This window comes from Mustela nigripes, chromosome 1 (genome assembly GCF_022355385.1).
Source record: "Mustela nigripes isolate SB6536 chromosome 1, MUSNIG.SB6536, whole genome shotgun sequence".
NCBI lineage: Eukaryota > Metazoa > Chordata > Mammalia > Carnivora > Mustelidae > Mustela > Mustela nigripes.
The window spans coordinates 158,898,930-158,926,236 of record NC_081557.1 but is presented as its reverse complement, the minus strand read 5'-3'; the positions used below and the strand labels follow the sequence as shown (position 1 = coordinate 158,926,236).

Below are 27,307 nucleotides of genomic sequence, written 5' to 3'. Positions count from 1 at the left end.
GGTTTTTCCATGCTATCACAAAGTCAAAAATTATTTACTCAGGTTTTTTATTATTAAATATCTCAGTAATGCCAAAAGGACATATAATGAGCACCACATAAATATCATCGTGATTAATGAAACAAACATTATAGATATAATTCCCATGCACATTCTAATCCCAATCTTATATGCCTTCCTTCTACTTTTACAGATAAGCATTGCCCTGATGGTGCTATCATTGCCAGGCATATTTTAATATGCGTGTCTGTATATGTTCCATAAACCACTTATACCATTTTGTAGAACTGTAGAACGTTTTCTTTTTATGATTTTATTTACTAGAGAGAGAAAGCAATCAGAAGGAGGAGAGGGAAGGAGAGGGAGGGGGAGAGAGAGAATCTCCAGCAGACTCCACACTGAGTACAGAGCCAATGCAGGGACCAATCTCAGGACCCTGAAATCATCACCGGAGCCAAAATCAAGAGTTGGACACTGAACTGACTGAGTCACCCAGGCAGGCCCACACATTTTCTATAAATGATATTATAAACTTATGGGTCCATTACTAACTTATTATGTTCAATGTTTTAACAATTAATCCTCATTGGTAAACACAGCCCAAGTTCATTTAATTGTATAACTATTCAGGTATTCATGGAGACAGTTATTTATCTATTCTACTATAGATAAACATTAAGGTGATTTCTTTTTTTTTCTATACCAATGTGACAATAAATTCTTGTTTCTTCTCATAGAATTCTGAACACTCTCATTCTCTCCTGAATCATTCTACAAAATAATGCACACTCAAAAAACAAAACTACTTATTATCCAGAAGCATGTACCACTTATAATTCCAGGGGAAAGGGTACTTAAATATTACACTTAATCAAAATATTTCATGAAAGTTTAACACTCTTCATCAAATGTTAACTGAAGAGATTTTACTGGTCAGGGAAATACTATCCTGCCTCTGAGACAGGATATCCAATTTTTACAGGATGGATTCTCATGTATATAGTACCACCAAGTTCATCATCAAGTTAAACATTTTCCATTAAAATAAATTATACTGCAAAACTGTTATTTTCAAAGAAATTATTATATTCTTAGAGAAACATAATTATTTCAGTGATATATTCAGAATAAAAAGCTGCTAAGAGTTTCTGAAATCACGTTTTAAAGAAGCCAGTGAGGATAATTTGTGCTAAGAAACACTGTACCTAATTTGGCAGTTAAGAGCACAGGCTTTCAAACTGGAGGCCATATTTTGCAGCAGCACTCCACTTTTTACCATCTATGTGTATTTTGGTTACTCATATAATGAGTCTCCATTTCATCCATACAGTAGAGATAAAAGCTACCTCATAGATTTTAATGAAATGTAAATGCAGTAATGTATACATTATACTTATCCTTGCTGCTGTTTTCTATACTTTCTGTCATTGTTTAATAAGATCCAGACAAGGTTAAGAATTTGGGTGCTGATACATGTGGCTACACATATGTTCAGGTCTCTAATTCTCTCCAGCTATGTAGTAAACCACAGTTTTATCTGGGGCTGGAGGGACCACCTCATAGATAATGCAAACCCAATCCACAGTAAGAGTCCTGTTATATGTAAGCCTGTCTGAATGTCTATGAATCCAGAGTTGTATGATATCTGTGTATGAGAAAGAGAAGGGGGGTGGGGAGAGGACGAGATTGAGAATGATAGATTGATTGATCATTTGATTGCAGGGCTGATGCTACCATAGGACTCCAGCATTTCTAAAAGCAAATTTTCAGGACCTCTGAGAGAGAATTTATGGGCAGGTAAAGAATGAGGTGGTGAGCTAGACTTGGCAATAAGACCAAAGATTCAGAGGAGAATAATGCTTCTGGTTATAACCTGACACTTGTGAATGCAGCCCTTAGTAATCCATCTACCTGCATGGCGTGTGTGCACCACAGGAATAGAGGTAAACCAGGAAACATGATTCCTTACTACCTGTAACACCTGAGGGCCTAAGCAAATATGCTGCAGGTCCTGAGAACAAAAGCAACTAACAATGAAGAGCGGGAAAGCAGCTTCTCTTCTTCTCAATTTGCAGAAGAGTGCAGTACAGAATCAGGTGCAAGCTCTGAAGAGGATTGGTGGGTCCAGAACAAGCTATCATTCTGGAGAGGAAGAAATAACCATGGTCAGGATAGATCACCTTTATTCAAAGTGGTGGCAAACATATCCAGAGCACAGTGATAAACAGCAATGATACTGAGTAGCAACGGCTCCCAGATGAAGGAGCCTGACTTAGCCAGGAGTGGGAGGGCCCTGAAGATGGCGGTGGTGCAGGAGAATTGCAGCCTCCACTGAGAAAAGGCACCCATGGAGGAGGCCAGAGTGTTGACTCACAGAGGAAGACTGTTCTGTGTGTAAACAAATGTGGGAGCCCCAGAGAAATTCCAGTAATACTATAGGAAGAAAAACTTGAGCAGGGATTCAAGGTCTTGTTACTGATCTCTCTCCTCAGGCAAGGGAGACAGAAGCAAAAACAAAACTGCTGGGACTATACCAAAACACAAAGCTTCTGCACACTGAGGGAAACCATCAACAAAACAAAAAGGCAACCTACTGAATAGGAGAAGATAATTGCAAACAATGTATCTGATAATGGATTAATATCCAAAATATATAAAGGACTTGTACAACTCAACACATACATACATATATACATATATACCACATATACATACATACCCCCAAACAATCTGATTAAAAATGGGTAGAGGACCTGAATAGGCATTTTTCCAAAGAAGACATGCAGATGGCCCAAAGACACATGAAAAGATGCTCAGTATCACAGCTCAACAGGGAAGTATAAATCAAAACCACAATGAGATATTACCTTCCACCTGTCAGAATAGCTAAAATCAGAAAGATAAGAAATAACCAGTGTTGGCAAAGATGTGGAGAAAAGGGAACCCATGTGCACTATTGGTGGGATCAAACTGGTACAGCCACTGTAGAAAAGAGTATGGAGGTTCCTCAAAAAACTAAAAACCAAACTACCATATAATCCAGTAATTCCACTACTGGTATTTACCCAAAGGAAAGGAAAACACTAATTTAAAAAGATACATGCACTCCTATGTTTACTACAGCATTGTTGACAATAACCAAGATATGAAAGCAACCCAAGTATCCATAGATAGATGAATGAAGATGTGGTATGTATATATGTGTACACACACACACACACACACACACACACACACACACAACACACACGGTGGAATATTATTCGGCCATAAAAAAAGAAAGAAAACATACCATTTGCAACAACATGGGTAGATCTAAAAGGTACTGTTTTAAGTAAAGTAAGTCAGAGAAAGACAAATGCCATATGATTTCACTTATATGTGTAATAAAAAAAAAAAAACAACAACAGAAACAGACTCATAAAAACATGGAGAACTGGCAGTTGCCAGGGGGAAGGAGAGAAGGGGGATGGGCCCATAAGTAAAGAGGAACGAGAGATACAGACTTCTGTCACAAGGACAGAAGGTATAACATATGGAATGAAAAATAATAATACATGTAGCTGTTAATAAAGCTAATTTGAATATTTTTAATGATCATTCACTTATACATCACTGAGGCTCTCTGGGCTCCTCCCTGAACACAACTCCTTCCCTCCTTTTAGACAGAATCAGTATCCTCACTTTTGTTTTAATCTTTCCCCTTAGTTTTCCTTAGTTGATCACATAAATAATGATTTCACAAAAATATATTAGTTTTGCCTCTAATCAAAGTTTTTATGCTGGAATCCTGTTCCTTGTGTTTTTTTGTGACTTGCTTTTTTCATTCAACATTATGATTCGGGGATTCATACAGGTAGCTGAAATGCATTCACTTTCATAATATATGGTAATTCCACTGTATACAAATATTCCTTTAATTATCCATTCTGCACTCTAGTTGTTTCCAGAATGCATTTTTATGTTTTTGCTATTTATTATGTACAAGGCTACATATATAAAATCTTGTACAAAATAAAATCTTGAACCTATTTCCTGAGACATACAAGCAAGACTTTCTGTAGTATATACTTGTAGGATTAGAACAGCTGAACAAAAGAATATATTTGGTTCAACTGTAACTTAAAATTTGTTGTACCAGTTTACATTCCCATTAACAGTGTATGAGAGTTCTTGTTGCTTCATATTCACACCAACATTTGGTATACTTCGGACTTTTATATTTTTAACAACAGAGTATAAAATGACGTATCACTCTAGTTTTAATTTACATTTCTCTATCAGTGAGGCTCAGCAAGTTTTCGTGTTTATTGACTTTGTGAATATTCTTTTTAATTCCTGTTCATGTTTATACTGGCTGATTTTAATTCTCTTATTAATTCATAGGATCCTTAATATTTTCTGTACACTAAACCAATTTTCAGCCTTTCTGGCTTTTAGAGCATCCTTTGATTAAGATAAATTCTTTTCATTTTAATGTTGTTGAATTTATTAATCTTCTTTATCATTTACTCTTATACCTAGTTGAAGAAACTCCTGTCTTACCCTAAAATAATAAACATATTCTTTTCTAAATATTTTAAAGTGTAATTTTTCATAATTGAGGCCTTCTTCTACACAGAATTATTTCTATTTATAGAATGAGGGGAGTACGGATCGTTTTTAATTTTCCATATGGACAGCTTATCACAAGTTATGTTGGCAGCGTGGATTCACGGCTCTCTGGGACCTAAAAGGGGAAAGGATCCATAGGATGGTGGTGTGTGTCATGGATAGATGCTTCAAGAAGCTGAAGCCTACAATGTGTCACTACATGAGAGATGAGAGAGAGAAGAAATAAAAGAGAGTGCTGTGAAAAGAAAACCAATTTGATAAATTCACTCCATTCACATTTTTATGACTTGTTCATAGTTTACATAACTCTCCATAGTCATGCTGTCATCACTTTACCCCATACAGTGTAGGACAACATTCAGTAGTTTATTTAAACTGGTCTGTGTTCCTTATAAACTCTTTATTGACATACCAATACAGCTTATGAAAACCTTTAGGAAAATATTACTGTTACCCTACATACTGATTAAGAATTTTTTTGTGATAATTCAGTGGTTCTCAACTAGACTCCCACATAATTCCACAAGCTCACTACAGGTGTTCTGTCACTAAAATCATATTAAATTTTCTCCATCTCAGAAACAACTAAATTAAATTCATAACATTTTTCTCAATATCAACACTCTCATAATTTTTTTTCCTTAAATGACTTGCACCTGCTATTCATTATTTCTGCCAGTGTCTGGAATGGGTTATCACACAATTATATATTTATTTCTTCATGTTTTCATATACTATAAACTAATCAACTTTAATAACTACTTTCTTAAGGTCAAAATATTTGACTTTTCAGTTTGGGATCTTCACCCCACCCTCACCCTCCATTCATAAAATTCATATACTTGCTTCAGAGCATTTGGGGGAGCAAAAGAAACACTGGGTGTGGAAATGTTGTTGAAATATAAAACATTTTCAAAAAGGGGTTAAAATTTAGAATAACCTTAAATTATATCTTACAAATATGGGGCTAGGACGGTCATGGGAAAAAAAAAATCAACAGATAATTCCTGAAGTCAATTTTATCCAGTTTTCATTTCTTCCACATCTCCTTTAAAAAAAAACAAGATCCTTAACTAGACTAAAAATAAATGTATTTGTTTAAATGTCATTTCCTGCCTTACATTGTTTCTTTTTTTTTTTAATTTTATTTATTTATTTGACAGAGAGAGAGCACAAGTAGACAGAGAGACAGGCAGAGAGAGAGAGAGGAAAGCAGGCTATCCACTCAGCAGAGAGCCCGATACGGGACTCGATCCCAGGACCCTGAGATCATGACCTGAGCCGAAGGCAGCGGCTTAACCCACTGAGCCACCCAGGCGCCCCAAGCCTTACATTGTTTCTAATAAAGTTCCTGAAAAGCAGGGCAAGACAAAGGTAAGAAGTTAATCAACAAGTAACTCCTCTCCAAATAATATAAAAAAAAAATGTTTTTGTAAAAGCACAATTTAAAACGTCATCCCATCCCAGTGTGATTTATAACTAATGAGAGAGTGTACTGAGTCTAACTGAAATCAAAGAGGGTATATGTACAGACTGCTGATGAGGATTTAATCATCTGCTGCAAATACATTTTAGGGTATCATGTGGACTTATTTGGAAGAATGTACTTTCCTACGTATTTCTTTTGTTATGTCTTTGCATTAAAAAACTTTGATAAAATTACAAAAGGAAGAAAAAATACGAAGGAAATAAGAATAATACACTAAAATTAAGATTTACTCTTTTGGTTTGTAAATACCAACAGAGCCCTGACTTCTTCATAGGGAATGGAGTTGCTGTGCTCTGATCTGGGCTGCTATCACACTGGGAGCAGTTTTGCTGCTGTGCTACTTCCCACCCTTTCTAAAGGTGTAGGAGTAGAACACTGAAATTCTCTATTTTTAAAGAAAGTCATACACTGTACTATAAAGGTTTTAGGCTCTGAAAGAGCTGGGTTCCAATCACACATGTGCTTTCCAAGCTGTGTGATCTTAGGTATAATTATTTGATCTCCCTGAATTTCCATTTCCTCCTCTTTAAAATAGGGATAACAAAAAACATCTCACAGAGTTATTATAAAGTTTAAATGAGATTGTTATCATGTATACAAATATCTAACGCAGAATGTTGACTAAGTCACTGTTAAGTACAAAAGAATAAATGACTTTACAGAAATTTTGCAATATACTAACTGCACTTTAACATTTTATGATACAAGTTTCTCTTACTTCCCAGCAATTAATATTTCTGTTAAAATTGGAAAGATTTTCTTCAAGTTGCACAAAGAAATTTTCTGATATAACTGAATGATAGATGGAAGACGACAGATACAGAAAATGTTGACGTTAAAACATATCAGTAACAATTTGGCATGATCGGTAACTGGCAGAGATGCAGCAAACATTTATGAAGAAGATTAAAAAAAAAACAAAACCAGAAAATGCAGGAAAGGGAGGCAGAAGAGAGAGCAGGAATATGGTAATAAGGGGTGGGGCGAAGGGACAAGAAGGGAAATCGAGAAGCGACCGGTAGCCTGCTGTACTCCTGGCTGGATGGTTGTTCTGGGCTGCACTCCAGGTCATCCCAGGTCAGCCAATTTTTTGAAGTGCCCTACATGTAGAAATGAACAACCCTACAGTAAGTATGGGATCAAAGCACGAAGGTCAACTGGCCATCTGTGTGTTCTGCATGAAATGTGCTCAATGTCTCTAGAAGCATTAATTAACACCACTGATAATATATAGTTAATAAACAGAAACATATATATCACAGAAAATATCTCTAAAATCTAACCAAAATTTTAAAAATTGATTCTCATCTTCTAGGTAAATCATATGCATTCTGGCTATTAAGACATTGAAATCACGTTAGTATAAGTATCATGTTTCTTTTCTACTGAGGGATCATGCAGTGAAAGAACAACTTCAAAATGACAAAACCAGGGGCACCTGGGTGGCTCAGTGGGTTAAGCCTCTGCCTTTGGCTTGGGTCATGATCTCAGGGTCCCGGGATCGAGTGAGCCCGCTTCCCTCTCTCTCACTCTCTGCCTGCCTCTCTGCCTACTTGTGATCTCTCTCTGTCAAATAAATAAATAAAATCTTTAAAAAAAAAATGACAAAACCAGCTCCCTTATTTAAGAACACATGGTTTCAGCAGACAGAGTTTAAGTTCCCATTGTGTTTTGGGAGCTGCACCAAGCTTTTTTAGACTACAACAGTACAAGGGGAAAAAAATCATTCTAAATAATTGTCTATTTCTACCAATAATAATTTAAAGATTAAATGTGGAGTATGAATGAGTAACTCAAGATATATGCATTGTATGTTAGCTAATTTAAAACAAATAAACAAAAATTGACACATTCAAAGAACTGTAGATCACTTCAGTAGAACAGAGCAGCCTAGGTCACCGTGCTTTCCTTCTCTATTATTGTCAAGTTCGATTTGTCAACAAGCCTCTGGCAATAAACACAGAAGTAAATTTCAAGGTTAGTAAGCTAAACTACTATTGTGAATAATGATACATTAATTTACTGATGAAGCTGAAATTGGCATAGAAAGAAATGAACAAGAGTGACTCTGAGTGAAGTCAGTTCTTTTTTTTTAAAGATTTTATTTATTTTAAAGAGAGACAGAGATCACAAGTAGGCAGAGAGGCAGGCAGAGAGAGAAGGGGGAAGCAGGCTCCCTGCTGAGCAGAGAGTCCGATGTGGGGCTCTATCCCAGGACCCTGAGATCATGACCTGAGCTGAAGGCAGAGACTTAACCCATTGAGCCACTGAGGAGCCCCTGAAGTCAGTTCTTTTACAAAAAGAAGACATATTTACCTGGGGAATTAATGTATGAAATTATATATGGATTTTTGTCCCAACTATACAATGTGTAGTTCTAATCATCTTTATAGTAAAGCAGAAAACTAAAAAAAAAAAAAATTGAAAAAAGGAGGAATCATATATGTGAATGACTTAGAATATTTAAGACTATTCATTAATACAGATACTAACTCAGGAATAATTTTCCAAGCAATAATACAACAATCCGCTTATTAGGTAAATGGTTAATTTATTTTCAAGTGTTCCCAGGCAGGGCTATAAAAAAAACCCCAATGGACTTTAGTGTAAATCTTACCACATACATACCAATGTATCAACCAAGAGCAGAGTGACCCAAGGAAAGAAAAAAATCCTATATTATCTTAAGGCAAAATTCTTTGTCTTGACTTAAAGAGGAAAACAAAACAAGTTACTTCATGGTGACCGAATGTATAACAAGATTATAAATGATGTCTTGGTATAAACTTTTATATATAGATCGACACACATGTACATATATAATCACAAACTATTTATAAGGCATGTATATCCATAGCAAATTAAGTTATCCTCTTTTACATCATTTCAGGTAACCATTTAGTGTACAAGTACTAAGTTCTAATCATGCCAAAATATCTAGGATTTCCTTTCCTGCTTTAAATACCAGAAAAGTTTTATACCACAGCAACAACTGTGAGTCTCTTAACCAAGTAACTTAAAATTGAGATGATAGCAAAACATGCCAGTATGGTAGATTCATTTCTTCCCTGAATGAAACTTATAGTTTAAGAAACAAGAACCCAGATGGAACAGTCGCTTCTTGCTGAGCTGGCTGCTGTCAGTTTTCCTGCCAAGGTCATGAGTAGGTATGTGAGGAAGGGAGTGGTGCTGTGTCTTATGCATAGGACGGAGAGCTGAAGTATAAATTGGCTTGCAATGGAAGAAAATGATAACACCAATAGAAGTACTAAAATCTGAAGAAGTTAAAAGATTTTTTTTTAGCTGTTTCTGAACTAAGTTAAAAATATAGGATCATTTGCGACAACATGGATGGAACTAGAGCATATCATGCTTAGCGAAATAAGTCAAGCAGCGAAAGACAACTATCATATGATCTCCCTGATATGAGGAAGTGGTGATGCAACATGGGGGCTTAAGTGGGTACGAGAAGAATAAATGAAACAAGATGGGATTGGGAGGGAGACAAACCATAAGTGACTCTTAATCTCACAAAACAAACTTAGGGTTGCTGGGGGGAGGGGGTTTGGGAGAAGGGGCTGGGATTATGGACATTGGGGAGGGTATGTGCTTTGGTGAGTGCTGTGAAGTGTGTAAACCTGGTGATTCACAGACCTGTACCCCTGGGGATAAAAATATATGTTTATAAAAATAAAAAATTAAAAGTCAAATAAAAATGTAGGATTATTTCTGTCCATCCTACGATGTTGGTATCTTCAATGCTAATCCTAAATAGTAAGAGACTCCTTGTATCACTGACTTTATTGACTTGTCTCTATACTTCGAAAATCCTTGTTCCTGACCTCATTTTTCCACAAATGGATGCAAGCTGGGAAGGTTCTTTGTACCAGACTTTTATAGACGCACATTTATTATCACTTATGGCAAAAAGCATAATTTCTCTAATTGACAATGCTTTCTTTTTTTTTTTTTTTAAAGATTTTATTTATTTATTTGACAGAGAGAGATCACAAGTAGATGGAGAGAGAGGCAGGCAGAGAGAGAGAGGGAAGCAGGCTCCCTGCCGAGCAGAGAGCCCGATACGGGACTCGATCCCAGGACCCTGAGATCGTGACCCCAGCCGAAGGCAGCGGCTTAACCCGCTGAGCCACCCAGGCGCCCCTGACAATGCTTTCTTAAAAGATGAACTTTGGGCAGAGCTAAATTTAAATCATGAACCTATCAGTTGTTAGCTAGGTAAGGTTAATCAAGCTACTTAACATTTGGGGGTCTCTGTTTCTTTACCCTAAAAAAAAGAAACCAGAATAAGTCATTCAAAGGTATGTTAAAAGGATTAATTGCAATCACATTAAAATTTTTGGTAGGATGCCAGGTATATATCTAGAAACCCGTGAAAAATGGTAACTATTATTAATGTATAATTTCTCACTCACACAAAATCGTATTCTTATTAGGTCTGCTTTACTACGAGTAGTAATATACTCAAATCCTTTTGTCTCCAGTAATTTCAGGGAGCATGCCACTTAAATTCAACAATGTTCTAATGTGTTCCAATGCGTAAGTCACATTTAACAAAAGGAATCCTCATGCAACGTTGGTGGAGATGTCAATTCGTGCAGCCACGATGGAAAGCCACGATGGAACCTGTAGAGGTTCCACAGAAAATTAAAAATAGAAAAACCATATAATCCAATAATTCCAATACTAGGTATTTACACAAAGAAAACAGAAGGACTAATTTGAAAGGATATATGCTTCTGTATGTTTACTATAGAATTATTTAAAATAGTCAAAATATAAAAGGTTGGTATTTAAAATATATAAAGAACTTAACTCAGCACCAAAAGAAACACATATAATCCAACTGAAAGTGAGCAGAAGACATGAAGAGATTGTTCTCCAAAGAAGACAAAAAAATGACCAACAGATGCAGGAAGAGATGTTCAATATCAGAATAAAATCTTGCCATTTGCAACAAAATGGATGGATCTATAGAATATAATGCTAAGCAAAATAAGCCTGTCAGAGAAAGACAAATACCATGTGATTTCACTCATATATGGAATTTAAGAAACAAAACAGAAGAAAGGAAAAAGAGAGACAAGCCAAAAAACAAAACAAAACAAAACAAAACCCTCAAAACAGACTCTTAACTATAGATAATAAACTGATGGTTACCAAAGTAGAGGTTGGTAGGGGGATAGTTGAAATAGGTGAAGGGGACACCTACCTTGGGGACCTGGGTGGCTCAATCAGTTAAGCATCTGACTCTCTTATTTCAGCTCTGGTCATGATCTCAGTGTGGTGAGATTGAACCCCATGTCGGGCCTCACACTGGACTTCGAAAATGCTTAAGATTCTCTCTCTCCCTGTGCTCCCCACCACTTCCAGTAATGCTCCCCACCCAAAAAAGAGAGAGAGAGAGAAAGTAAAAAGAATATACTTATCTTGATAAGCAATGCTTACTGTATAGAATTGTTGAATCCCTACATTTTATACCTGAAACTAATACAACGCTGTATGTAAACTATACTGAAATGAATAAAAATTTAGATAAGTAAATAAAATAGCCAAGATATGGAAGCAACCTAAATGTTCACTGATGGATGAATGTTAAAGGAAGATGTGGTATGTATTTGTACACACACACACACACACACACACACACACAGGGATGTTGTGCAACTATAAAAAAAGATAAGATCTTGCCATTTACAAAATGATATGGATCGACCCAGAGGGTATTATGTTAAATGAATACTTAGCATATTTTCTCACACCGAGAAAGACAAAACCATATGATTTCACTCATATGTGGAATCTAAAAAAAAACAAAAAACAAAAAACAACAAATGAATAAACAAAAAGAACCAGACCTATAAAATACAGAGAACAAACTTGTGGTTGCCAGAAGGAACAGGGGCTCTGGGATGGGTGAAATGGGTGAAAGGGAGTGGAGGATGCAGTCTTCCTGTTACATAATGAATAAGTCACAGGAATGAAACATAGAAGGCATAGCATAGGGAACATAGTCAATGATATTGTGATAACGTAAGGTGACAGATGGTAGCTACACTTCTGGTGAATACAGCAAAAAGCACAGAGAAGCTGAATCACTATATATACCTGAAACTAATGTGACATTGCGTGTCAACTATAGCCTAATTTAAAAAATTTTAAAAACACGAACTTTTGGGGCGCCTGGGTGGCTCAGTGGGTTAAGTCCTCTGCCTTTGGCTCAGGTCATGATCCCGGGGTCCTGGGATCGAGCCCCGCATGGGGCTCTCTGCTCTGCAGGGAGCCTGCTAACTCCTCTCTCTCTCTCTCTGTCTGCCTCTCTGCCTGCTTGTGATCTCTGTCTGTCAAGTAAATAAATAAAATCTTAAAAAAAAAAATAAAACCACGAACTTTTGTTCCACAGAGATAAAATTTAAAATTCAATATAAATTAAGAGGTAACACAAAGATTTAAATTCGTACCATAAAAGTACAAGATAAAAGTGACTTCACAAAAAGTCGGAAAGGGGAATAATGATTCAACAAAAAAATTGAAGTACTTGTTTAATAAAGTCCTTGTGTATCACAGCATTAACAGTTAAATAGATTAAATCATAAAACCTAGAAAAAGATTCTTCCTATTTCTGGATAGAAGAGTTTTTCTAAGTTTCAAAGAAGATGGAGAAAATATTGATTAGATTTAATAAAAAGATTTCAAAACATACTTATGCTTCAAAACATATAAAAGAAAACCGAAAAGTAACAGAACCTTATGAAAACAGTTACAACTAATAGAACTTTAAAGAATCAAGATCTTTTGGTTCTTTTTTTTAACAAAGAACTCTTCTAAACCAGTGAGAAATAACACCTCTGAAAAAAAAAATAAGTATATAAATAGAACAATGATAAAGAATAAAATGTTTATAACAATTCCTTCAGATTCAAGTTTATTGGGAATTAAAAATAAAAATTAAAGTATCACTTTTTACAAAAGATTTTAAAATTATAAATCTCTTAGGAAAAGTTTGAAAAGATAAATAATATCAGTCTGGGGGGAAAGGTTCACTAAGAGTTAATCAGGCTTTTTTCTGATTGGGGAGGTGGGTAGAGATTGTCATTTTTATTTTGCTATGAAGGAGATAAAAAGAGAAATCATAGGCTGAGGATTGGAACAACCTTCAACTATTTGCTCAAGAACACTTTCCTCCTTAAGTACATAAGTGATTTTTTTTCCAGAGGCCTTAATATTAATAAGAATGGAAGGACCCAAAGAGCCCCAATTTCTTTGGAAGTGCAGGGGACAGGAAGAGAGGAGCAAAGTCTTACTGGAAGATGAGGTGAACAAAAGAGCTTGTTTGCCCCACCGTGCCCCTTTAATTGTTTATATTTTTAAAAGAGCCCCAGATAAAAGTCAATGTAATGTGGAAAATCACATCTGGTTCTTTTGGGGTCTCTTTATTGGTTTTGTTTCTTTGTTGGGGGGGGGAGGGGCTAGGGAAAAGGGAGAGACAGAGAACCTTAAGCGGGGCTTAGAACCTAAGCCTAAATCAGGAGTCCAGCACTTAACTGACAGCCACACAGGCACCCTGGTTCTTTTGTTTTAATCAAGATTTTTCCAACGTAATTTAGAACAAATAACTTAAAAACAAAGTTATAAAACAAAATATAACCATGTATTTCCTATTAGAATCCTTTAGATATAATCAATGTACAAAAATTTGTTTTTACAGTTTCTATTTTTTGCTTCAGGATTATGTGCTGTGTTGTACTGAAAAAGAGAACAGTTATGGGGTTTTAATCTGGTGTACACAACCAGAGACAATGGGGGAAATCGGGAAAGCTAGAAAGGATATCTGTCATTTAAAATATAAGATGCCTGAGTGACTCAGTCAGGTAAGCACATGCCTTCAGCTCTGGTCATGATTCTGGGGTCCAGGGATTGAGTCCTGTGTCTGCCTCTCTGTTTACCAGTGAGCCTGCTTCTCCCCCTCCCTCTGCTCCTCCACCCCACACTTGTTCTCTCTCTCTCTCTCCCAAATAAATATGATCTTTAAAGATAATATTAGTAACATACATACATATACACACACATATGAACTATGGTTATGAGTAGAAAAGTACTATATCCCACCAATAATTATTAGCTTTAACTTTCAGGAGTCACGCAATAATGCAAAGGAGTCTAATATAATACAAAACACAGAGCTATGACAACTTGGGCTTTAGATGCAATATACAGAATAAAAATAAAACAATTACAGAGAGACTGGAAGAGCCACAGGGATAAAATACTGGCCTTATAATTGTACATTTATTTTTTTTTCTTTTTTTAATCAAAATTTTAACTAGTCACTTAAAAAGCTGATGTTTGACAATTACATTGCCACATCCACCCATATTTATAAAATGAAATAGGTAAAGCAGAAGAGTTCTAAGGTTTAACTTCCATGATTAATTTATTCTTCTGCTCTCATGTTCTATGAATTCTATGCCATGCATAGCTATATAGAAATACTTACTGGAAAGGTAAGCTGCCAATAATAACAAAATAAGACTTTAACATACTGGCAAAATCCTCTACGCCTCACTCCAACCACAAACTTGTTCTATCTCTTTGATGGGGTGGGGGTATTTTTGGCTTCTATTGGCTTGTTTTGCTATAATCTTTTAATACTGAGTCAAGCTTGGGTTTCTCTCATCACTGGCTGATGGGAATTAAGTACACTTCCGTTCCATGACAAAAAAATAAAACACACATACACAGAGACACGCCCTTTTAGTTTTATAATATTAAGATTATTTGATACACCAGTGAGACATGTAATCTATAATCATAACCCTTGAGACACCTTTCCCATACCTATTTAACTACAGGACAGGTATGTGGGCAAAATAAAACTGAAGAGAAATTCCAGATTGAATTATGGTTCATTTCAAACAGTTAAAAGTCTTCTAAGTGTTCTTATGAAAATATCAATCTTATTTTCATTCCTAATACAGATGCAATTCAAGGTTAAAGAAACAAAAGGGTCATATTTGATGTGCATAAGATGTTTATAAGATTTCCACAGTAGTGGAAACTACTAGTTGCGTATAATAAGTAAAAATCAAAGTAAGAAAAGTTGCCAATTACTCTAGATTGTGTATAAAGCTTTATATTTGTTCCTGATAATCAAAATATTTCATATACAAAGTAATTACTCCATGTCTGGTGGGGAAATAAAACACAAAGACAAAATAAATTTTGTTTTTGCTATCAAAATAAAAGAAACAGCTGATATTTCGCAACTACTTTTTTAAACGTTGACATCCTTTTCTTTCAACATTTCTGTTTTGAGGAGCAAATTCTTCTGACTGAAATGGAATATCACTCTTCAGGTTTGAAAAAATTTTTTAAGCCACTAGCTCTTATTTCCTTAAATCACTATCTCTGTAATAGAAGGTAACATTAGGAAGTATATCTTCATCAGTCACATTGGGAGACATTCCATGCTGTAATTTTCTAGGATAGAGGAAGATGGACCCCATCTCTCCAAATATTCTCTCTGGGCTTTTTGAAAGGTATAACACCATCTTCAGTTTGCTAGGACATCATTTAATTTATCATAGGAGTCCATGTGAGAACAGCAACTAGCTGATTGTGTTGATAGAGTTCATCAAATTAAGCAACATTTTTGAGCTATATATCCTGAATTTGTATATGCTAATCAATACAACTTTGAACTTTATTATTCAAATATAACTTTATGGGTTTAATAGACATCTGGAATGGAAAAACACCCATACACAGACTACCATGATTGGTGGTAGTAAGAGAAACAAAGTAACTTTTTACAACATTGTTAGTCTTGGGGCACCTGGGTGACTCAGTGGTTTAAGCGTCTGCCTTGGGCTCAAGTCATGATCCCAAGGTCCTGGGATCGAGGCTCCCATGAAGCTCCTTGCTCAGCAGGGAGCCTGCTTCTCCCTCTCCCCATCCTCCTCAATTTTGCATGTACACTCTCTCTGTCAAATAAATATATAAAATCTTTCAGTAAATAAATAAATGAATAAATAAAATAAAACACTGCTAGTCTTTCAAAAGCCTTTACCATTTACTTGAGGGGGTTTTCCTTCAATGTAATTAGTTAAAGTTGTGAAATGCATTAAAATAAAAAGTCTATAAAGAAAAGTGGGTTTAAAATAAATATAATGAAGGTTTTTCTTCAGTTCAAGTTCTTGAGTGTCTATTATAAACTCTAGGTCCTACAGGAATATCAAAGAATAGATTTAAAACCTGACGACACGTAGCTTACAACTTCATGTGCATAAAGAAGCACAAAACATATAAGACTTTGCAAAGACTTAAATACTGACAGAGGTATATGCCAGAGACCAAACTAAAGACGCAGAGACTGGTCCAGCAGCAGGGACGCCTTCACTGAAGCTGAAAGGCAAAGATCACGAAGATGGTTTTCAAGATAGAAGCAACATAAACAACTCCAGAATGGCGCAAAACAGTATAGATTGTTTCTGAGAAACACAGATGTTCAATATTGCTAGAGCATGAAACAGAGGGAAGGAGAATACTCTTGTGGATAAGCAAGAGTAGTATGGAAACAGCCCGGAAGAAAAGCAAAAGACCAATACAGAACGGAAGTATCAGCTCAGTCACGAAGGAGCTCACTGCGCCAAGATTGACCTTTATGAGCAACAGAGAGCCAGGAACCAGAGAGCGTTAGCAGGAAAGCAAAGTGTTCACTGCAGTGGGAGACTGATCTTCTAAGGGTAATAATGTAGCAGACTGATCCTTCTAAGGGTAATAATGGTAGAATAGGAGGTTAATAATAGCATTTCAAGCTAAATCCACTCATCTTACTTCAAGAGACAGTTAACACATGATACAAAAGGTATTATCTTCTTTCTTTATAATATGCCTATATATAAAACACCTGTATATAAAAGTTGTTTATAGATATGATAAATAACCACTATCAGGATTGACATTAAAGCCCCCCCCAAAAAATATTGAGAAAGTATCTCAAGTCTTAGAATGCTCAAACAGCCTTCAACCAAAATACATTCCATTTCAGAAACTGTCAACCAAAGTCACAATTCTCTTTGCTTTCTTGTTTAAAGGGACAACTTTCTTCAGTTTCTTTTTATTGTACTTATTTAATTTGGCCTGCTTTCTGCCCAAAGTTTTCACAGGGTACTCCAGAAATAAGATACCAGAAGGAATAAAAATAAAGCCAGTTTAAAAAAAAAAAAAGTGTAAGAAAGTAGTATGTACTTATGCAACGGGTAAAGTGAACAAACAAAAGATATTGAATAAAGAACTGAAGTTATAATCTTGATTATCATTACTCAAAGGAAGTAGCAAAGAAAAATTTAATTGAGAAATGCCCATTCTAGACAAATCAAAGTTGCATTTTCAAAATAAACATATTGTTCAAAATCTAAATCCAATCCATTAAGAAACTGGTAGGCAGAAATTGAACAAAGAAAAAGCTTGATTCAGAGGCTAAAATAAGCATTAAATGAATGTTAAAACACAGTTGAAATTTAGATGTGAAAATACCCATAAAGCATTCCTGAATTAATAGAACTGATTTTGAAACATTCTGCTTTATTTGGGAAATTATATGAGATTCAATAAAAGTGATATTCTATAAAGATCAGCGTCATCTTAAGATATTTACTTTTCATTTAGGCCCATTCCACCTGCTGTTTTGGATATGGTTTATTCTACTTTAGATGAGCGGGTTTCTGAACACTAACCCTAACACAAAATCTGTGCCAGAGTATTAGCTTTTCCTTCTATCTCTTTTGGTATCTCCTTGTATCTACTGCTTAAGCTCTGCAAGAAAATTTAGTATTACCTTTGTTTTTAACTTAAACATGTAATACAGAAAACCCTTTGGGGGCGCCTGGGTGGCTCAGTGGGTTAAGCCGCTGCCTTCGGCTCAGGTCATGATCTCAGGGTCCTGGGATCGAGCCCCACATGGGGCTCTCTGCTCAGCAGGGAGCCTGCTTCCCTCTCTCTCTCTCTGCCTGCCTCTCTGTCTACTTGTGATCTCTCTCTGTCAAATAAATAAATAAAATCTTTAAAAAATAAATAAATAAATAAATAAATAAATAAAAATAATAATAATAAAAAAAAAGAAAAGAAAACCCTTTGGAACTATAATCAGCATCTATAACCCAACCTAAAAATTTTAAATATCATGCTAATGCTTATAGTACCACAATTTATAAACCAACAATAGGGAAGTTTTCACTATGTCAGTAGATAAATTTCACCTAGTTAATGCCATCCTTCCAGCAGAGCAACATACTTACCTTCCATGCCATGTGTACTAGACATAAACCATATAAGTTTATAAATTGTGTGAGCATTCTAAATCAAAAAATAGAGGAATACCATCTCTTTCTGTCATCTTCAGTACCATGCTTTTAATGTTAACCTGGGATATACAAAATGACGACAAATAAATGAACATCCCACAGCACTGGGAACACGTGGAGAAACATGTCAAAGTGCTAAATGCAATCAAAGAAAAACAAACGACCTACATGCCCCAAGACATGTTCATTTCATGAATGTAGTAGGGAATCGCTTTTTGTAAAGAACCAACTAGCAAGTCCCTTGGACAGAGAAACTCTCCCCATTCTGATCTGCATCTTGGATTCCCAAGACTGTTCTCACTTCTCACCACTCCCTGTTCTCTCTGTTCCCAAAGCTAGGCCTTGACTCCCTATCATGCACTGTCAAAGGGACATGGCTCGCTTTTAAAAAGAACCTACATTGCTCGCAATCACAGCGCCTACACGGACAAGGCTTTTACTACATTTTCACATGTTCATCTGAACTTTTCCCCTATTCCATTTCTGGACCACTCACGACTGTAAACTCAATAATATAGTCCTGCTTTAATCCTGATACAAAAGCAAACAGGAATTTACCCATTAGAAGACTTCAGGTTTGGCGGAATGAAGAAACAGAAACTTGCTGATGGGACACAACACGAGTCAGTGGTAGAGCACCTTTCCCACCCCCAACCCCCGTATTTCAGGGTATCCTGAAAGGACACAGCATTCTCAAGAGCAACACACAGCACTACACGGCCACCAAGAACATTCTTAAACAGCAGGCAGCCCCTCCTGGCTAGCTTAACATGCCACACAGCCCTTTGCTCACTGATGCAGAGCACCCAACAGGGACAGGGAGTTTACGAGTAAAAGCAAGACTGAACTGGCTAATTACTTACCTTCTCACTTACGGCAGGCTGGCTCGTTTAACTTTTTGTTTCTTCTCTTGTCATAGCTCAGCGTTGAATGGTTATGATTCAGCAGAAGTTTGAACCTGACAGTGAAAAAGAATGTTTTAAGCAAAAATGCTGGAAATTACTGTTCTCCCCACTGCAGTCTGTCTTTTCTTGCCCTCTGTGTGTGTGTTTCTCTCCCGTTTTCTCTCTCTGCAAGGCAGCTACGTAGTGGTCTATAAATATTGACCCTGACACTTGCTCGGTGCTTTAGTTGCTCATGGCACAGGTCTGTGTTACTGAACACCGTGGTAATACTCCGGCAAAGTTCTCAGCTGCTCAGACAAAGCTGTGGATTGGCTCACTACCCAGCAACCCTGTGCCTGCCTGGAAATACCATTTTGCTGCCAGCTTTACAGATGCTATGGGCTTTGCCTGAGGCCCAAATCAGGCACAGAAGGGCAATTATGAGGTTTGTCTGAAGAAATAGCGTTTCTTGAGCAGGTGAAGAAAAGGGGGAGGGGAGGCTGGGTGAAGTGAAAGACAAGAAAGAAAACATTTGCCTTTGTTTCAGCCAAACAACATCACTTCAAGCCCTTTATGAAAGTTACACCTAAATGTGGTTCAATCCAGCTTTGTAAAACTGAAGTACTATGTATTATGAATGGCCCAAACAGAGGCAAGCATTTTTATAATTGTTTTTAATTTTGCTTCTCTTTGAGTAAGGCTGTAGTAACTGAGTGATTGGTTGCAAAGAAATGTTTCAACACAGGTAAGCTCAAACACCAGAATGATAGAAATGCACTGGAACGTATAAGATTAATCAGATAAATTTATGTATCTGAAAATTGTATGACTCAATATATTCTATTAACTAATTCTAAATTTTCAATCATGACAATTTGAATTATTTTAGTTTTTTTTTTAGTTTAAGGATAAAATATAAGTCTTGACTCTATATCGTTTGCAGGTGATATGTGCAAGGTCAGCATTTTATATATATAGATATAGATATAGATATAGATATAGATATAGATATAGATATACACACACACACACACCACATATAATGTCTACAGTATGAATGATTAGAAAATAAATCAAATCCATATTTTCTATTCTTCTTACCCTAGAATTATTATATGTTTGTTTTACTGAAATTTTGTCTGAGACTAAATCAAGAGTAAAGAAAACCTTAGAAATAATCTGGCCACTTACTCATTTTACAGATAAGAAAACCAACCCCCCAGGCCGGTTAACTTATCCACAGTTACATGACAAGTTTGCAGTAGAGCCAAACCTAGAGTGTGCCTTACTCTTACTGCTCACAATCTTCGCTCCTTCTATTATAAGAGTGATTGTTAAACTCATTTTTATGTTCAGAATCCTATCTTCATGTAAAATTTTACTGCAAACCTTACCAGTAAGAGCAAATATTACAGCCGGAAATTTAACTAGCATAAAACAAAGGTTTGATTCCCAGAAAAATGTTATATGCAAAAACTAACTTTCTAACGACTGAAATCCATCTTTGTTGCATTCAATAATTAATATCTGCCCAATAAATTTACTTATTTCTAGGAGAGGTATACAGCTAACTGCTGAGGAGGCAAAGATAAACCATAGTTTCTACTCTCAGAGACCTTACACTCCAATATCAGAGAAAAACAAGCTAATGACAAAACCGTGTTCCTGGGACAACGAAAACTAGCAGAGAGTGGTAAGGAGTACTGGAGAGCAGGCAGAGCACCCAATATGAAGAGGGGGTTCTTTGGGGAATTCCTCAGTCAAGACTTCTGTACATGATAGCAAGGCAGAAGGCAGTGAGGCAAACATGGGGAAAGAATGATACAGTAAAGACAAAGGGGCAGGAAAAAGCATGGTATAGAACTTCAAGCAGTTTTTCTTGCTGGAGAATACAATGCAGAGCAGGAAATGGTTAATTTTTTTTTTTTTAAAAGACTAGAAGGATAAAAGTGATGATAGGTTTTATATATGAGGTTTTAAAAACATAAACATAGGTTTTATACATCATGCTAGCAGTCTTCAACTATTTTTGCTTACAGATCCTTAAAAGACTTAAATTATGGAACTACTCACACATTAGCAAGTTAACATTGACTATTTTTCATCTGTGGTGAAATAAGTACCTGCAGAGAATTTAATCTCTACCCTATTAATACACTAACATTTTAAAGTAAAACTTATAAGAATACTCAATGGATTATAAATCCATAATAATTAATAATTTGTCTATTTAAATAAAAATTTTTTAACTCCTTTTTTGGGGAGAGAGTGAGAGAAAGAGCAGGGCATGGGGGGAGGGGCAGAGGGTGAGAGAATCTCAAGCAGACTCCCACTGAGTGCAGAGCCCAACACAGGGCTCAGTCTCACAATAAGATCATGACCTGAGCTGAAATCAAGAGTTGGCTGCTTAACCAAATGGGTCACTCAGGTGTCCCAATAAACTCTACATGAAAATTCTACATTACTATCTTATTTTCCTGACCTTTACTGCAATCTCACTCCCTCACAAAATTTTCATCCAAAGTATTTTATAAGTAAGTCTTTCGTTGTTTACTCTATTACTCTATCATACTTCTCTCCAACAAAAATCCAAGGCATTAATTGAAATTTTTTTAATTGTTAAATTATCTATGACTGCAGGGCAATGTACCATGATAGGATTTAGGAAGGATGAAAGAGTACCTTTCTTTTGTAAAGTTAAGAATAAGATTGTTATGAATAAAGCATTGCTTTTAGCCAGATCAATATTAATAAAGAGTTTATGTGGAAGTTGAAAATCCCTCTCTCTCTCTGCCTGCCTCTCCATCTACTTGTGATTTCTCTGTCAAATAAATAAATAAAATCTTAAAAAAAAAAAAAGATTTTACTTATTTATATGAGAGAAAGAGTACACAGTAAGTAACTGCATAGTAAGCCAAGAAAGGGGCAGGGGGAGAAGGAGAAGCGGACTCCCTGCTGGGCAGCAAGCTCAACATGGGGTTCCATCCCAGGACCCTGGGATCAAGACCTGAGCCAAGGACAGATGTTTAACCAACTGAGCCACCCAGGCGTCCATGGAGCCCAACTCTTATAATGATCCATAAAGCCCTTCTTGTTCTGCTCCTCATTCTGTCTCTGACAGCATGAGCTATAGTCCCTTTCATTTTCACGGCTCCAACCCACTTGTTCTCCTATTACTCCTTAAATGTGCCTGACAAGTTTGTCCTTGGTGTCCTCCTATTTGCTGTTCCCACCCTGATATGTTCTTCTAACAGACAGCTTCATGGCTAACTGGTTCACCTTCAGTTAAGCCTCTGTTCAAATGCCACCTCCTCAGTGAAGCCTGCCACCATCATACTATCTAATAGCAAACTTTCTTCTTTCTTGTTACTGCTTGGCTCTCCAATAGAACTGAAGTTGAATGACAACACAGATTTCATGTGCCTAAAATGAGTCAGTAATACATAATAATAAAGGCACAATAAATATGTTGTATAAATAACTGAAACAGAGATCTGTGGGTCCTATACCAACGTAAGTGGTTCCTGATATCGGTAATAGTAAGTAACCCCAAACCAACATTTAGAAGTTGGGCCAAGGAAGAGAGACCCACAAAGTCTGTGGAACGATGATGAATCTAAGCAGACCAATGAGAAAATGAGAAAAAGGGTGAACGATGATGGAGTAGCAGAGGGAGAGTGGTTGATAACATCAAATGCCATGGGAAGATCAAATATGAAAGGGACTGAAATGAGCCTATGATATACAACATTCAGAAAGTGCTTGGATACTAAAGATCTCTGAATGGTGTATTTTAAAATGGTGAATTTTATGGTATATGAGTTCTATTTTGGCAAAGTAGGCATTCAAAATAAAACAGTGAGCACAAATGGATGAGCTATTTTCACTGAACACAGGAGGTCAGCAAGTGAAGGGAGACATGGAAAAGAAGCTCTCTTTCAAAACTCTGGCCATGAAGGAAAGGTAAAGGATGATGAGGGTGGTGACCGAACACCACAAACAAAGGACAACTCATTATAGTGTAATGATGATAATAATAATAATGAATAATAATAAAATAAAAGTAATACAATATATATAAATATAATAATAAATATATAATAAATAATAAAATGAAATATATATAATAAAATAATAAATAATAAAATAAAATCAGTACCTGTGTTACTGGACATTACTACTTCATTTTCTTTGTACGGCTGAAGAATATTTCATTGTATAGACACACCACATTTTATTTATCCATCCATCAGCTGGTAAACATTTGCATTGTTTCCACTCATGAGTTATTATGAATAAGGCTGTGAACTTCCATGCATATAGTTTTGCATGAACATATGCTTTCATTACTGTTGGTTTACTACCTAGGAATGAAACTGCTAGGTAATATGGTAATTGCATGTCTAACACTTTAAAGAACTGTTTTCCAACACAGCTGCACCATTTTATATCCCCACCAGCAATGTATGAGGTTCCAATTATTGTACATCCTTATGAGCACCTTAATTACTTGTCTTTTTTATTACAGTAATACTGGCAAATATAAAGTGATTATCATGGTTTTAATCTGTCTTTCCCTAAAGACTACTAATCCTGAGCATCTTTTCATGTGCCTTTTGGCTACTTACTCTTCACTTCCAGTAGATATAATTTCCCAGAAAACACGGGACCAAATAAAGCTTAAAACATATTTTCAAGGGCCCAGCAAAGTTGTACCTGGCATAGGCATAACAGCTCATTTGTTAGAGAAGTAAATGAGTAAGCTAATAAACAAATAAAGGATTAGGAATTAGAAAGACTTGATTGGTGTATCATTTCAGTTTCCACACTAACTTAATCTGAATTCCTATACAGTCTGGTAGAATTTTTAGTGAAGAAAAGAAACTTATTTTAAAAATGCAATTACAAAGAAAAAGTGTCAATCCTCTATTCAGTATTATGACAAATACCTACATTAATATCTTTAGTTTGGTAATAATAAAGTACTCCATAAATTCAATGTTAGGAAACTGGGCTTATAATCCAATTATATTAATGCTTTAATGCTTCTTTGAAGACAGAAGTGAAAAAGGCAAACAACTTATGAAGTAGCCAGTGATCTCAAAGTCTGTGTTAACAAACTCAATCAGATATGAATACTACAAATTATCCAACACTACAAAGAACGAGACATTCCTCAGGGGCAAAAGGCTACAAGGAAAATATTAGTAATCCAAGCTCATAGTCAATTTTCAAAAAACCCGAGGGAATATGTGACTTTCAATGTAAAGGACTCAGAAGAAAGGAAATTGAGTCTACAGTGTGCCTAGTTAGTAGCTAACGATGGACTCTTTCCTTCTTTACAGGCCTACTATGAGTCCTATCACATAGAGAGTCACTTACCTGTACTCTAAGGTTCTTTGTTCCCAAGTAATAAATACTTTAGGCCCCCGGAACCCCACAGGAAAGTCATACACAAGTCTACTAACCTTTACTGCAGCCAGTTTATTTTAAGTACTTATCCATTATTAGTTTTGAGAAGTACTGACTGCACAATTAATAAATAGGCCATTTGTTCTTTTCAACTAGAACATTGTTGTGTATAAATTGAAAAGAAGAATACTAAACAAGAAAACCATAGCAAAGAATACATATCCTCTTTAAAGTTCATCTGATACCAACACCAACTAATCCCAAACTAAACTAAAACATTTTATTTATAAATAGAAATTGTTTTGAAATGCATAGTGCATAGAACACCTATAACCAGAATTAATAATAAAGCTCAATTATATTTAATAAAATAAGGTAATAATAAAGAGTTGAAAAGCACCAGGGATATCAGCTCATTTCTATACCATCATTGCTGCTAACTGGACTTAGATTAAAACTATACTGACATTTCTTAATAATAATAGCTAAATTCAAAGCATGTATCAGTATTGGTCTTTCTCTTAAAACCACATATATAATTTTATAATACTAAGGACAATCTCAAAAGTGTTTTTAACATAATATTTATATTATAATTTCAATTATTTTCTGCTTTTCAAAAAGTGTGCAGTTCTTAAATATCTATTCTTTAATATATATTTAAAATCATGTCTTTAATATCTATTTCTTAAAGAATTAATCCACACTAATTCAAATTTTTCTAATATCACTCCAAAATGGAAACTAAATTAAGATTATGTCAATAAGAATCTTCATGATGATGAGAATTTTAATTGCATTAATCTCTTATTGTTCTAATATCCAGATGACAGATGATGATCCCACATTTGAAACAACTACTTTTCTTTCATGATTAAGATACAGATAATCTCTTGATAGTCATGGTTTCTTTGAGAGCAACTCAGCTGAGGACCTTTACACTCATACAGATGCCTGTAATCATCAATGTGATATTAATATAATAGAACACTCATTTCTGGAAAAAAGTACAGTATATTTTGTTGGACAGTAGAAATGGAATCTCAAGAAAGCACTAAGTGTCCTTTCATGGGAAGGAGGGGTCAAGGTGCTCCTGAAATCACCCACACAGAGGGTGATTTCTCAGTCAGCTGCAAGGAGGGCAGGAAAGACGGATTGTCCCTTGAAACAAACCAATGCCAAACATCCCATGTGATGGAAGGGGAAAGTCCCAGCCAGGAAGGATTCAGAAAAAGCCAGTTCAATGGGAGAGGGAACTTCTTTTCTGCTACAATTAAGCTGCCCTTTTTTACTATTCATTAATCGTATGGCAGTAGCCCATAAAGATATCACTGAATGATTAAATTTAACAGGCAGTGAAAATAGACATGGACATTAAGTCCAATCATCCATAAAAGAAAGAAAAGAAAAACAACACTTGTCTATCTTATTGCTCTACGATGAATCTGCTTTCATATGCAGGATATAAATTGTGAAACGAAGGAATATAGCTATTCATTTTAACATCACACTTTTTTTAACCAAAATGTATTTTTAAAAAATAACAAAATATAGAAAGAAAACAATAAAGCAAACTAATTTTAAACAAGAAATGAATGAGATATCCACTACTCTAGTTTGAGTCACATATGAAATTTATTTCTACTGGCTCTCTTGGTTGACAAGACCTGAAATTTCCTTGAAATGTGGTATCAAAATAATTAAGGAGTAAAGCAGGAAAAAAAAAAGACTAAAAATGAAAAAAATATTACTTTTAACTTCTGAATTTTGGTCGATCTGAATATTGTCATATATACCTCTTTTTTTTAATTTTTCAATTTATTTATTTTCAGAAAAACAGTATTCATTATTTTTTCACCACACCCAGTGCTCCATGCAATCCGTGCCCTCTATAATATATACTTCTAAGAGAGAATGAAATCATACTTTGAGAAGGACTGAAGCAATCTTTCTAGTTTTGCCAGCTCTAATTTCATTAGACTACTTTGGAGTCGGGGAAAACTATACAGGAATGCACTTTGAGGAGATTTTTCCCTGTCCTCTGATTTGCTTCATTCTGGGCAATTGGCCTATGCTGACCAAGAACAGAGCTGGAGCCATGCTGAGGATAGGCGAGTGGCAAAAGTAGAAAAGATAAGAATAAAGAGTATCCTTATACTTTTTTCCCATCATAATAAAGAGATGAAATAATGTTAACTAACAGGACATCAATGTAGTCATCAACCTACTTCCATTTTTTGTTTTGTTTTGCATAAATATTTACGCTTAGAAAAGCATATACAAACTGCTACTCATACTTGGGGCTTTAAGTAACACAGGAGAGAACATGAAGTAAAGTATGGGAACATCAAAGCATGTCCTTGGCATCCACAGATCCATACTGATGAAATAAAACCTCTCTTATCATCCAACTCTTAGGGTTTGTACAAATCTAAGAACTCCCATTTATACAACACTTCGGACTTTTAACAAGAGTTTTCATATGTCGTCTCACTTATTCATTAGGATGAAGCAATAAGAAATTA

General features: G+C 35.6%; 1 protein-coding gene across 2 annotated transcripts in view; it reads right to left on the bottom strand.

Annotated features, from left to right (window-relative positions):
• The window catches only part of BMPR1B (bone morphogenetic protein receptor type 1B), a 392,804-nt gene that overhangs the window by 133,709 nt on the left and 231,788 nt on the right, over positions 1-27,307 (bottom strand). The window contains exon 2 of one of the 2 annotated variants that reach the window (XM_059376211.1): positions 19,350-19,444. The gene's annotated coding sequence lies outside the window, so the exon portion shown is untranslated. Of the gene's footprint in view, positions 1-19,349; positions 19,632-27,307 lie in introns of those variants that run through there. The other variant, XM_059376220.1, reaches the window with a different exon arrangement.